The sequence below is a fragment of the Armigeres subalbatus genome, chromosome 2 (assembly GCF_024139115.2).
Source record: "Armigeres subalbatus isolate Guangzhou_Male chromosome 2, GZ_Asu_2, whole genome shotgun sequence".
NCBI classification, from domain to species: domain Eukaryota; kingdom Metazoa; phylum Arthropoda; class Insecta; order Diptera; family Culicidae; genus Armigeres; species Armigeres subalbatus.
The window spans coordinates 333,379,163-333,393,938 of NC_085140.1; positions in this window are offsets into that span (position 1 = coordinate 333,379,163).

Here is a 14,776-nt window from a genome sequence, read left to right on the forward strand (position 1 = left end):
CTAAAATTCCAAACACGCAGACGGTTTCCAAAGTCGATCTCAATCCAACGGCCACAGCACGCGGTCTTACTAGGCCACCGAAGTTGCGCGCGCGCGCGAAATACACTCACCCAAAGGCTTAAAAGTGCAACGCAATCGGGAAACCGGTCATGAATGAAAATGAGAGTGCCTGCCGCGGTGAGCGAATGAACCCAACGAAAACGAAAGTCCCCACCGACGAATAACCGCGCGACTGTTAAGGATTCAAAGTTGGTCCCTGCCTAGTCTGGTGGTGCGGCTACTCAGAAGCCCGCATCGGCAGTGGTGTTTACGTGGTGAAGCATGAGACGTTTGTCTGCTTAGAGACTGAGATTGTTTTATGCCGGCTTCGGCAGTACCTACCTACCTGTAGTTAGGAGAATGGGTTGTTATTGTTTGGGTACGTGCGACGCGCGATCAAAGGGCGCAACTGCGGGTTCGTTGTTTCGTGAACGTGCAAGTCACTGCGTGAAATTGTAGGCCTCAGGAAAACTGTTTGTTGACCAAATTGTTAAATTGTTGTTTTGGGTCAAACAGGAGATGGGGATTATTGTATTTTTCTGTGGTCTTGGGGAATGTGTGGTTTCAATGTTGAAATTGTTCAATTTGATTCAGAAGCCTTTGTTGTGGAATAATAAAAGGTAATACATATCTTGTGTAATATGATATAATAAAAGAATAACATCAAGGTCTATCACAGCCGGCCAATAATGCGCCCTATCATCCAGGATCGATCATGATTGCAGTCTCATGTGGATTATCAGCAGGTTTGAAATTGAAATCGATTGCATCATTAATAGATGATCAAACGGACAGGGTGGGTAATACGGACAGGGGCCCCATTTGAGCTAAATCGCTACAAATTTGGCACTGTATCAAGTGGATCTTAATGCTTGTTTCAAATTTTGAGTACGACATGTTTTACTACATTTAAATAATAAATACTATTATGTTTATTATTGATTCAATGTAAAATATGACTCTAATGCAATGGTGATGCAATTTTGGATGTGTAGTATTTAAGCTTTTAAGACAGAAATAGAAAAAAAAACTAATATGCTTGATCGTCGAAGATCTCAAACTTAGTCTATTCATAGATTGTATAAGGGTTGAATTGGAGATTTATCTCTAAATTCGATTTCATAAGAAATTAGATCTTAGCAGGATAATACGGTGTGGAAGTGGGTAAAATGGATCGTTTTTCACCGAAATTTTATTTTGAATAGTTTGTATTTTCCACCTCCGAAAACGCCAAGCATTTATAAGGAAATTCCAATTTTCGAGTTTTGGTCAAACCAATGGCATTCTTTAGGATTTCTATTGGTGTATGCTTTTTTTGTAAAATCATAGTAAGTTATCAATCTATGATTTGTTTTATCAGATTTATCTGTCAGTTCTACTCAAAGTATGAGGGAGTAGCCGAAGTATGAAAGACGTTCGCTAGGGTGCGAACAAGTATGGAGAGATAGAGTATGGAGTAGGAGTAGGGAGGCATGAAGACCATCTATGGAACAGCGTAAAATCTGTTTCAATTATGAAATAAAATTGGCTAAAAACAAAAAAAAATAGGTTCTATTCAATTAGACCAATATCGGGTGATTGAGAGAACACGTCACGATATGACCATACCTTCATGTGTGGTAGTGCGAATTCCGCATAAGCCTGCTGATCGATAGAATAGATAGAATCAAGGGGCAACCAACTCTAAACTTTGAGAAAATATTACTCATTGTCCCGTATGAGTAGTATTTCGTGGTATTTCTAGTATCCATGATATGCGTCAAACAACGATACGGTTGCTAGTTCGGTTGTTATGGCGACTGTCAGTTAGTTAATGAAACACAGTGCTCCCCGTTTTGCAAACATCCTTTTCCACCTCCTACAGATTCTAGAAAACATAGAAATCGCATTTTATAGTTGTAATGCTATAAAACTAAAAAAGCAGCCCCAAAGCTTGTTCCGAAAGTATTGGTTAAATAAATACTTGTTCAGGTATGTTGTTTAGAAATTTAAAAGAGACTGAAATTAATGTGTTGCATAAAACGAGGTGGACTGTATTTACTGGGTGGCGTCGTTTATGCTTTCCCAACCAGGGCTCTTCGATCAATTTGTCGTGGATACGACGTAGGTTTTTGCTAGTATTTGTTAGTATTTCTGGATACTGTCGAAAGTTTAGAGTTAGTTGCCCCTTGGATAGAATCGATACAAACAGAACAGCACATGGGGAGATCATTTCATCTTTTTGTCTGTCTTGGCACGGTGGTTTCTATACCACTAATGAAGCCGTCCACAACCAGAACGTTAGGCAAGAAGATTCACGCTTCGATGGTGTACTGTTCAATAGATGGTCTTCATCCCTCCCTTTTACACTCTATCCCTTCATACTTGTTCACGACCTAGCGAACGGCTTTCAATCTTCTTCTTCTTCTTCTTCTTCTTCTTCTTCTTCTTCTTCTTCTTCTTCTTCTTCTTCTTCTTCTTCTTCTTCTCCTTCTCCTTCTTCTTCTTCTTCTTCTTCTTCTTCTTCTTCTTCTTCTTCTTCTTCTTCTTCTTCTTCTTCTTCTTCTTCTTCTAATTGGCATGACATCCCCACACTGGGACAGAGCCGCCTCGCAGCTTAGTGTTCATTAAGCACTTCCACAGTTATTAACTGCAAGGTTTCTAAGCCAAGTTACCATTTTTGCATTCGTATATCATGAGGCTAACACGATGATACTTTTATGCCCAGAGAAGTCGAGACAATTTCCAATCCGAAAATTGCCTAGACCGGCACCGGGAATCGAACCCAGCCACTCAATCTGTTGATTTCAATTATTTTTCGATTATCTACTCTCTCATACTTTGAGTAGAACTGACAGATAAAGGCACCTCTGCAAGTGTCCAGCAGTCAGTGGTCCGAAACCGACCCCTCATTTTATTGCACTCTACTTTTTACCCCATGATTTGAAAAGGAAAACAAAATGAACAACTTATTTCGTGATTATTTGCTTAGATGGGACAAAAAAGGGAAAGAGAATTTTTATCTAGCTAGGATAAGACGAATAATATGCCCCCCATAAGGCAATACTTCAATAACTTACTACTTTTCAACACGATTTCTGCTAACTTTGCGTTAAGCCGTAAATGCATTGCCTGTGAGTTGTCGTATGAAAATATTACAGAACACTAGAAAGCCATGAAAAATGGGTTTTAACAAAAGCCTGGGCAAAATTCCCTACCGTAATGTTTACCACTACAAAAACGTTTATTAGATAACTACCTCATAATAATAGTTACTAGTGTGCTGCCGTGCTAGACATTTAAAAAAACAGCATAAATCCTCTGAAGCAGGGGTGGCATTGTGCATCTCGATTCGAACGTAATTCTATCGAGTCGAACATGTTTGACATTACGGCTTTCGATTCGATCTCGAAAACGACTCATCGTTCGAGTATGCTCGAGGAGGTACAAGAATAACGAGATGTTTTGGCATTATGGAGACTCGATAGCACACTGAAAAACGACTCAAGTCGAATGAAAATCACTCGTCACCTTTATAGCTTTCGAATTTTGTTCGAGAGTCATTTCTTGCTAAAAGTTTTTCATTATATTTGTTTTTATTATTCTACGGGAAGAGAATAAATGTTTCATTATTGTATCTTGAAGGAAAGAATGTCATTAGTATACCTACTTTTATAATTTCCAGACAATATGCAATCTCTAATTATCCCAATTCTAATTATTCAACTTAAATCGTTTTTTTGCAGTTTTCACGTATTTCTTGACGATTTCGATAAACCGCGTGAAAAATCTATGGGGAAAATCTGCGTAAAAACGTATATAATCCAAAATCTACGTAAAAATAGTTGAGTTAAATAAAAAAAACGCGCAAGAGATGACTCAAGTGCATTTAACTAAAATACATGGAAACATCAAAGTAATTTATTATCGAATCCTTTTTTAGCTTTAAATTATTTAGCTCAAAATTGGATCTGTGGCATAAACTCGAATACATAAATATAATAAATGCTGAAGCATTTGATGAGTTTGATTGCTCTACGCATGCGGTCGCGGGTACTCAGACGACTAATGACGGTGGAAGACCGACACTTGATTAGAATTAGAGCAATCAAACTAATCAAATGCTTTAGCCAAGCAAGCCTTTGGCACAAATCCGCCCAGCTCGTTGTTGAGGGCATAGAGTGTGATCCTTTCGATTAATAAACAATGTGCACTCGCTTGACTGTGGATATACAACAGTAAAGCACATGTGAAGATTGGACAAATCAAGCATCCGAAAGATATTCAATTTTTCTTGTTGTGTAGGGGTTATCACGCCTATCTAGAGAGTAGGAGGTTGAGGGTTCGAGTCCCTATAAGACACGTGGATTCTTTTTCGCAAATTTCATATCAATTTGTCCATTTAGAAACATGTGCTGTGCATATTCACAGCCCAGACATTTAACAAAAAAATGGTTTACGTGCGGCCGAGTTGCCGAATAATATGCAATTAATAACAAAACTTATAATTTGTGTCGTAACTATATCTCAATTTATAAAACATGTCGCATTGGCATAATGTTTTAATCGGTTAAAATATATAGATTTTATAGTCATTGAGCACGATTTGCTTGTTTATAAATTAACTGCCAATTCATGCCCTGAAGGATGCCTTTCCAACAGGCAACATGCTTCACGCAGATGAAATTACTCTTATTCTCTTTGTTTACTCACATTCGCAATGCGCTGAAGGCTGGAGCTGGAGAGAAGCAGGCGGCATAATAAACACGGAGACAACTATCTCTTATTCTCTCTGTTTACATTTCGTTTGACAGAACATTTTATTTATTTATTTATTTATTGTTGTATCCATCTGACATCATGGTCTTAATGTATTATACTTAATTAAATTATACCAAACAATTAATTGAATATACGTGATGTACGCAAACGTTGTCGAAATGCTTCCGTAGATAAATTAAAGTCAAATAAAGAATATGCTTCTCGAAATGCTCTGCAAATAGAGTTGATTGGGTCATTAGCTCCATAAATAGTGTTCCTAGCTGATAGTTGTATCAGTTGCCTCGATCGAAGGATACGTTCAGGGGCATAAAAACGAACACGTTCCAGCAGAGCAGGGCAGTCGACATCACTATGTATTAATTTGGCGCCATAAATTGCCCGGTTAGTTTTACGACGTACATGTAGTGGTTCAATTCCTAGTAAGGCACAACGGTGTTCATAAGGAGGCAAATTTAACGGGTCACGCCACGGCAGATTCCTCAATGCATGTCGAACAAATTTTCTTTGTACCGCTTCTATTCTCGTGATCCATAATGTTTCATAAGGAGACCACACCACCGACGCAAATTCCAAAATGGATCTGACCAAAGAACAGTATAGGGCGCGCAGGCATATTGGGTCGTTAAACTCTTTAGCAATCTTGAGGATGAATCCTAGTTGACGATTGGCTTTTTCTACTACATAAGAGTAATGCAGCTTAAATGTTAGTTGGTAATCCAACAACACTCCAAGATCCTTCAGTTTATCCACACGTTCAATTTGTTGACCATTTATGCTGTAATCATATAATATCGGAGACTTCCGTCGACGATATGAGATAACGCAACATTTGGAGACGCAAACTTGAAGGTAGTTCATGAGACACCAACGTGCGAAGATATCCAAAAGCTTTTGAAGTTCCCTACAATCTGCGTCACTTCGTACGATGAGGAAGATTTTCAAATCGTCAGCGTAAATTAGTAAACCACCGTCGGCCAGGAGAATACTAACGTCGTTAAAGAATAACGTAAACAGTAGAGGTCCTAAATTGCTTCCTTGTGGCACTCCAGAGCCAGGCGTAAAGGAAAGCGATTCGGTTGCACCAATTTTTACGCATAGACATCTATCTTTAAGATACGACTGTAGCCAATTGCAAACTCTTTCCGTAAACCCGAGACGACGTAGTTTAGCCAACAGGATTCCATGATGCACTGTGTCAAATGCAGCCTTGATATCGGTGTATATTGCGTCTACTTGTGCGCCACTGTCCATGGCACTGATGCAGGTTGATGTAAAGTCACAAAGGTTACTTTCCACAGATCGCCTAGGATAAAAGCCGTGTTGTGCTTTACTGATGTAAGTGCGACACGATCCAAACATAACATCATTCACAATTGTTTCCAAGCATTTTGAACCAGCTGAGAGTGAAGTAATCCCACGATAGTTAGCAACATTTCAGTTTTTGAAAACTGGCCGCATATGAGACGTTTTCCAAACAGTCGGGAACTTTTGCTGTTGCAAAGATTGGTTGAAAATGTACAGTAGAGGTTCCGCTAGTACGGGCCCACATTTCTTGAATATGCACGATGGGATACCATCTGGTCCTGGACAAAACGACAACTTAAGCTTTTTAAGCGCCAACTTGATCATCAGTGGAGTCACTTGGAAAATGTCTAGATCAATCAAATCACGTGGTACTGTATGGATTGCTGCGTTCGTTTCTTCGGCGGTAAGAATATTATTCGTAAAAACGCTAGAGAACTGCTCTGCGAATAGCGCGCACTTTTCATCCAAATTGTTTGCCAAGCCGTCACCTAGATACATCGATGTAGGGAGACCATTTTCCTGTCGTTTAGAATTGACAAAAGACCAAAATTTTTTCGGATTTCTGCGAAGATCGTCCTGTTTCCGCCTCACATACTGTTTGTACAGAAAACGGTTATATCCACGATATATGCGACTCGCTTCATCAAATTGTTGTTTCGAGAAATAACATCTTTGACGACAGTACTGCTGCAGCATCTTGAAACGACGACGTCGTAATGCACGAAGCCGCGAGTTGTCCAAGCTGGTTTCTTAGGAGGTCGGATGAGTGGGACAGTCTGGGCAATGCAATTGCGCAAAATATTGTTGAATGCAGAAACAGCAGAGTCCACGTCAGTACTTCGCGTCACTTCGATCCAATCAGTATTCGATAGCAGACCGCACATTGTGTCAAAATCACCTCGGCGGAAATCGCGTGCGGAGAGGTCAATTTCATCAGAAAATGATATCACAGACTGGAATGTTACGCAGAAATCGAGTGGTGGATGAAAGCGGTCGATAGGGACCACCTCCTCCGCAGCTAGAGATGTAAATTTATTGGTAGTATCAGAGTCGCTGCTAAATACAAGGTCCAATATGCGTTCATTGCAATTCCTGATCATATTTCGTTGATGTAAACCGTAAAATGCCATGTTGTCGAGCATAATCTGGCTGGCCATGGAGATATGTGACTGCAAAGCATCGACGAATGCGTGGTCACTATACGCTTGCTTCCATACTAAACGTGGTTGATTGAAATCTCCGAAAAGCACCATGGAGTCTGAATCCTTTCGTAAGCTACAGATCTCAGATGCAGCGTCGATGTGATACTGCATAAATGTTATGTCTTGACTTTTATCAGGGGATGTACAAAGCGCCAACGAATAGATCAGTTGCCCGAACAGACACTTTAACCCACAGCTGTTCGATATTCGCACCGTTGCGAAGAGTAACGAGTGATGACCCGATTTTTTTGCTTACCGCTATCAAAACACCGCCTCCACGTCGGCGAGAGCTATTGGTAACACAACGATCGACACGGAACACTGCATAGTTGCTGCAAAACAACTGCGACGATTGTATACAATCGTCCAGCCATGTTTCCGTGAAAACGTAGATATCATACTCCAACTCAGATGTAGACAGGAAGACTTCATCTACTTTCGTCCTTAAGCCTCGAACATTTTGGTAATAAAACCGCAAATCAGATAAACTGTCCTTGATTACCGAAGGGACCGGTCTAAAGATTGAGCTAGTACAGCACCATTCGAAATCTTGTACTGCGACTGAATGAAGTCGAACGAAATACATAATGCCACAATTTTTTCGAAACGAATGCAAAAACGTACGAATCGAGTGATTCGATTCGAGATGCGCAATGTCACCCCAGGTTTGAATGTCATTTCCAGCTTCAATTTCCATTTTTTTAAAAATATTATTCAATATTTTTCTTAGAATACAAATTTACTTTATCATGACCGCCTTTAAGAGACGCTGGTGTATTTTTAAATTGTATAGCCTAACTACTATTTACTACTATTATGGGGTCCTCCTTAGCCTAGCGGTAAGATGCGCGCCTATAAAGCAAGACCATGCTGAGGGTGGCTGGGTTCGATTCCCGGTGCCGGTCTAGGCAATTTTCGGTTTGGAAATTGTCTCGACTCCCACATCCGGGAAAAGTACTCGAATCATGACATCCGGTTCACGGATGGCTCCAAGGCCGCCGGAAAGTCGGCATCGGAATCTATTCCTTTACCATCGACGAATCCTATCGACCGTTGGACGGTTTTTGAGCCGAAGCAGCCGCCATCTTCAGGACCATGGCCATACCCAGCACCCTCCCAATCCTCATCGTATCGGACTCGACTAGTATCTTAACGGCCCTGTTGTCGCCAGCTAGCAGGCACCCATGGATTCAAGAGATCGAGTCCGTAGCCAACAGCAACATCACGCTCCTCTGGGTACCTGGCCATGCAGGAATACCAGGCAACGAATACGCAGACGCACTAGCTAATCTCGGAAGGAACGACGGTTTTCTGAGAAGAGAATTCCCGGCAGCAGACGCCGAACCATGGATAAAGGCAGAGATCGGCACAGCATGGAAAAACGACTGGCGACGGCAGAGAAATTTTTGTCGAATGCTGAAGAACTCTACCCTACCTGGCAGTGACAACCGTCGCGAGCAAGTCGTACTCTCCAGTTTGAGAACGGACCACACCAACATGACCCATAACCTGGGGGCACCCGCTTCCACAAAAGGTGCGAGTAGTGCGATTACAGCCGGGTTAGTGACAAAAGGTCGAAAGTTGCCCTACACAGTTAGCAAAAACTCTGCTCTTTTGTTTTTACAATTTTTAACAATTAAATAAAATTCATTCAATAAGTACTTCAAATGGATGGATGTTTGAGTTTTCTAAATGTCACTTCTATCAAATACATCGGCGTGTATTATACGCCGGTATATAATCTATGCGTGAGCCTGCGTGGCTGCGGCGTGCACTATTTTGACAGATTGAAGTGACATTCAGAAAACCTATTATAACCTATAACCTATATTCATGTATTATTGGCACTCATTGGATGAATTTTATTTAATTGTTAAAAATAGTGAAAAATAAAAGAGCATTTTTGCCAACTGTATAGGACAACTCTGTCTCGCGAAATACAAGCTTTATTCATTTCTTATTAACAATCTTTTTTATCTCTTTCAGAACTATCTAGATATTCATAATATCCTCCTTCTTTGAAAATTGCTCATTCTTCATCTTTGATTGTTTCAACTTGCTCTTGATAAACATTTTGTCCCATTCGACCTTCTGTGCCTTTCGACCTTTTGTTCTTTCGACTCTCTGCCCCTTTCGACGTTTTGTCTTTTCGACCTTTTGACCTTTAGACCTTTTGTATTTTCGGCCTTTTGTCATAGATTCATTGCAGCCTAACAATTGTAAGTGTTCGGTTTTGTTTATCGTGCGTATTACTGAGATTTTTCTTTGTAAATATGCGTAAAAATGTATGACAGGTCGTTTTTGTATGAGAAGCGAAGGTTTATCCCCCAGTAGGCCCACTTAGCATACAAGTAGATAGCCATTAGGAGCAACCACCTTAACTGCTACCAACCACCCACCAAGCTTCTTCAACCCACCACCAGGAGCCGCAGGATATGAAATTGGGAGCAGCCATAATGGTTTGCACAAATGGGTGGTACGAAACAGGGATGAAGACTGGAAAAGTCGATGACCGGAGATGGGGGTCATGTACCTTGGGCCTGAAAATCAAGTAATAGCTCGTGCACTTACCCGGCGAACGAGTTAAGAAGCCTAGAGAGTGATTAGTTTTCGGAAACAAATATTGAAAGCCATAAGACCAGGATATCAGGACCCCGTTGTTCTACCGTGGATTCCATCGTTGTTTTCCCGTGCTTTTCAACGCCGTGCTTGGGCCCAGTTTCCCGTGAAGCCTTGCGCCGTCCTAGAGCCCCCTCGCCGGGCAGATACCGGCACCGTTGTTGGCCGAAGACCGCTCCGACAACACATCGGTAACCTAGGACGCGCAACTGAATCATCAGCTAGGCGCGGAACGTAGCCAGACGTGGCTGCAGCTTGCAGTCAAAGACGCATCAGACGAAAGGAAAGGGGTGGTTGGAAATAAAAAGGGGGCCCATCAATTAAGGTTAGCTAAATAGTTAGTAAGAAAGTGGGAGGAAAGTGAAGAGAGGAAGGAGTAAAGCTAATAAAATTGTTAAAAACGTTGAAAGTGCTGGTAGGTTTTCCTTAATTTCGAGTGCGAAGATTCCCTGTCCCGCGGTAAACTTCCGATAGTATGCCGACCCTGAGGCAGTTGATTTGGGGAGTCTCGGTAGTGCTCCCGATTGGCTAGACCGGCAATTACACAATCAACCATATCCTCAGTACATGTCCACACTACCACAAAGCCTGCATCAACAACAACAGAGGAATATCATAAACTTCTTAAAAGATGTTACCCCACGACATCTCAACGAATGAAGATCCCTGCATTGAAACTGGACAACTCCCAAGAAATTACGACCCGGGTATGAACTAGGACCCCCATTGCAAAATGGAACACAAACTAAACAGCCACCGGAACCCAACACAGAATTCAAACATAAATCTTTACTTATATCAGCTAATTGTCAACAGTCCATTTATATCTTCTATTTGGCGTTATGGTTTCATAGTTATAAGGAAAAAGAGTTCAAAGAGTAACGGTAAATGCTTCAAATCAAAATACGATTTTCAAAAATGACGGTCTACAAAACCCTTATTGGACCGGTAGTTCTCTACAGACACGAGACCTGGACGACGTTCGTGGAGGACCAACGCGCACTGGGAGTTTTCGAAAGGAAAGTGCTGCGTACCATCTATGATGAGGTGCAGATGGTCGACGGTACGTGGAGGAGGCGAATGAACCACGAGTTGCATCAGCTGTTGGGAGAACCATCCATCATTCACACCGCGAAAATCGGAAGACTGGGCCGGGCACGTAGCCAGAATGTCGGACAGTAATCCGGTGAAAATGGTTCTCGACAACGATCCGACGAGAACAAGAAGGCGAGGTGCTCAGCGGGCAAGGTGAATCGATCAGGTAGAGGACGATTTGCGGACTCTCCGCAGACTGCGTGGTTGGCGACGTGCAGCCATGAACCGAGCTGAATAGAGAAGACTTTTGTGTACTGCACAGGCACCACCAACGAGCTGAGAACCGGCTTCATAGTGCTGCTGGGAAAGATGCGCCAACGCGTGATTGGGTGGCAGCCAATCAACGCAAGGATGTGCAAGCTGAGGATAAAAGGCCGTTTCTTCAACTATAGCATCATCAACGTGCACTGCCCACACGAAGGGAGATCCGACGACGAGAAAGAAGCGTTCTATGTGCAGCTGGAGCAGACATACGTCCATCGCCCACTGCGGGACGTCAAAATCGTCATCGGTGACATGAACGCTCAGGTAGCACAGTGTTTTATTTCGTCATTTTCACGATCGAAATTCAAAAACTCGAAAAGTGTTGATTTTGGATATAGGGTTTGTTCACAAAAGTTTCAAGATATTTAGGAGCACATCTTTCGATAAAAACAGTTTGATGATTAATCCCCCTAAAAGTGAGTTGAGAAAATTATTTTTCCATCAGAATGAGATAGACACGTAGTGTCTTCCGCAAAGTTGTAGCAAATGTTAATACGAGCAACTTTGCTGAACATCCCGAGTTTCTATCTCTTATATATAACAAACTTAAGACGTTTTATGTAAAAACCCAATGAAAAAATTTCATTCTAATTCTTTCCAAGGATTTTTCCTATTTTACGTCTCTTCTAAAAAGTTGTTAAACAAGCAAAATTACATGTTTTTGCTGAACATTGTAACATTCCATCAAAACATACAACAAAAGTTATCTTTAAATCATACATATTTTTAGATGTATCTCAAGTTGTGATTACTCCCTTAATTGCAAAAAGTCGCAAATTTCATTACGATATGCTGAAAATCGCTTATTTCATTTTTATACTGCCATTGAAAACTTTTGTCGACAAGAGTCTTCTCGAATGCTGTGTTAAAAATTTGTAAACCTATGAAAAATCATAATATTTGAATAACTTTTGTTTATAAGAGATAGAAAGTTACAATGTTCAGCAAAAACATGTAATTTTGCTGGTTTGACAACTTTGTAGAAGAGACGGAAAATGTGAGAAATCAGTAGAGTTTCCGAGTTTTTGAATTTCCATCGTGAAAATGACGAAATGAAACACTGTGGGTAGGAAGGGAGGAAATGTATAGACCGGTCATCGGACCGGATAGTCTGCATACCGTATCGAACGACAACGGCCAACGATGCATAAACTTTGCAGCCACCCGCAGAATGGTAGTCCGAAGCACTTTCTTCCCCCGCAAGAAAATCCACAAAGCCACATGGAAATCACCTAATCAAGTAACGGAAAACCAAATCGACCACGTTCTAAGCGACGGTAAATTCTTCTCCGACATCACGAACGTACGCACTTACCGCAGTGCGAATATTGAATCCAACCACTACCTCGTTGCAGTATATCTGCGCTAAAAACTATCGACGGTGATCAACACGCGTCGGAGTCGTCCGCTGCGGCTAAACAGTGGGCGGCTGCAAGACGGTAGACTAGCCCAAGACTACGCGCAGAAGCTGGAAGTGGCACTCCCAACGGAAGAGCAGCTAGGCGCAGCATCTCTTGAAGATGGCTGGAGAGATATTCGATCCGCTATTGGAAGCCCCGCAACGACTGGTATGACGGCGAGGAACTGTACCGCGCTAATAACGCACGAAAGTTCTATGAGAAGTTGAACCGTTCACGTAAGGGCCTCGTGCCACAGCCCGATATGTGTAAGGACATAAACGGGAACCTTCTTACAAACGAGAGTGAGGTGATCCAAATGTGGCGGCAGCACTACGAAGAGCACCTGAATGGCGATATGGCAGACAACGGTGGCGGTATGGTAATGAACCTAGGAGCACGCGCGCAGGACATGCGACTTCCGGCTCCGAATCTCCAGGAGATCCAGGAGGAGATCGGCCGGCTGAAAAACAACAAAGCCCCTGGAGTAGACCAACTACCAGGAGAGCTGCCTAAACACGGTGGTGAAGCACTGGCTAGAGCGCTGCACTGGGTGATTACCAAGGTTTGGGAGGATGAGGTTCTGCCGCAGGAGTGGATGGAAGGTGTCGTGTGTCTCATCTACAAAAAGGGGGATAAGCTAGATTTTAGCTACTACCGCGCATTCCCATTGCTGAACTCCGCCTACAAGGCACTCTCCAAATTTTAAGCCGCCGACTAACACCAATTGCAAGAGAGTTGGGCAGTACCAGGCGGGATTTATGGGTGAACGCTCTACCACAGATCAGGTGTTCGCCGTACATCACATCATCTATTTATCGACTTCAAAGCCACATAAGATACAATCGATCGGGGCCAGCTAGGGCAGCTTATGAACGAGATCGGATTTCCGGGCAAACTGATACGGTTGATCAAGGCGACGATGGATCGGGTGATGTGCGTAGTTCGATTTTCAGGGGTACTCTCGAGTCCCTTCGAAAAGCGCAGAGGGTTACGACAATGTAATGGTCTTTCGTGCCTGTTATTCAACATCGCTTTGGAGAGAGTAATATGAAGGGCAGGGATTGTCACGAGTGGTACAATTTTCACGAAGTCCGTCCAGTTATTTGATTTCGCTGACGACATAGATATCATGGCACGTAACTTTGAGAGAATGGAGGAAGCCTACATCAGACTGGATAGTGAAGCTAAACGGATTGGACTTGATATCAACACGTCGAAGACGAAGTACATGATAGGAAGAGGCTCAAGAGAGGACAACGTAAGCCGCCCACGACGTGTTAGTATTGGTGGTGACGAAATAGAAGTGGTTGAAGAATTCGTGTACTTGGGCTCACTGGTGACCTCTGATAACGATACCAGCAGAGAAATTCGGAGACGCATCTTGGCAGGAAATCGTACGCACTTTGGACTCAACAAAACGCCCGATCGAATAGAGTTTGCCGCCGTACCAAACTGACTATCTACAAAACGCTTATCAGACCGGTAGTTCTCTACGGACACGAGACCTGGACGAAGCTCGGGAGGACCAACGCGCACTGCTAGTTTTCGAAAGGAAAGTGCTGCGTACCATCTATGGTGAGGTGCAGATGGTGGACGGTACGTTGAGGAGGCGAATGAACCACGAGTTGCATCAGCTGTTGGAAGAACCATCCATCGATCACACCGCGAAAATCGGAAGACTGCAATGGGCCGGGCACGTATCCAGAATGTTGGAATCCGGTGAAAATGGTTTTCGACAACGATCCGACGTGAACAAGAAGGCGAGGTGTACAGCGGGCAAGGTGGATCGATCAGATGGAGGACGATTTACGGACCCTCCGCAGACTGCGTGGTTGGCGACGTGCAGCCATGAGCCGAGCTGAATGGAGAAGACTTAGTCTAGTAATAAAAAAAACATAACTTCCGTATTGAGAGATGTGCCCTTGAAAACGCGAGTACTTTTAAATTTAAATTCCGTGAGGATTGTCCTTGAAAAGCTTTCTTGAACGATGTTTAGCAAGAACAGCAATTTTTAAGCAGAAGTGAACTCCGTTGCAGTATTGTACGGCCCACAAAATTCAGGAAAAGTTGCTTCCTGTCATAAATATCAAT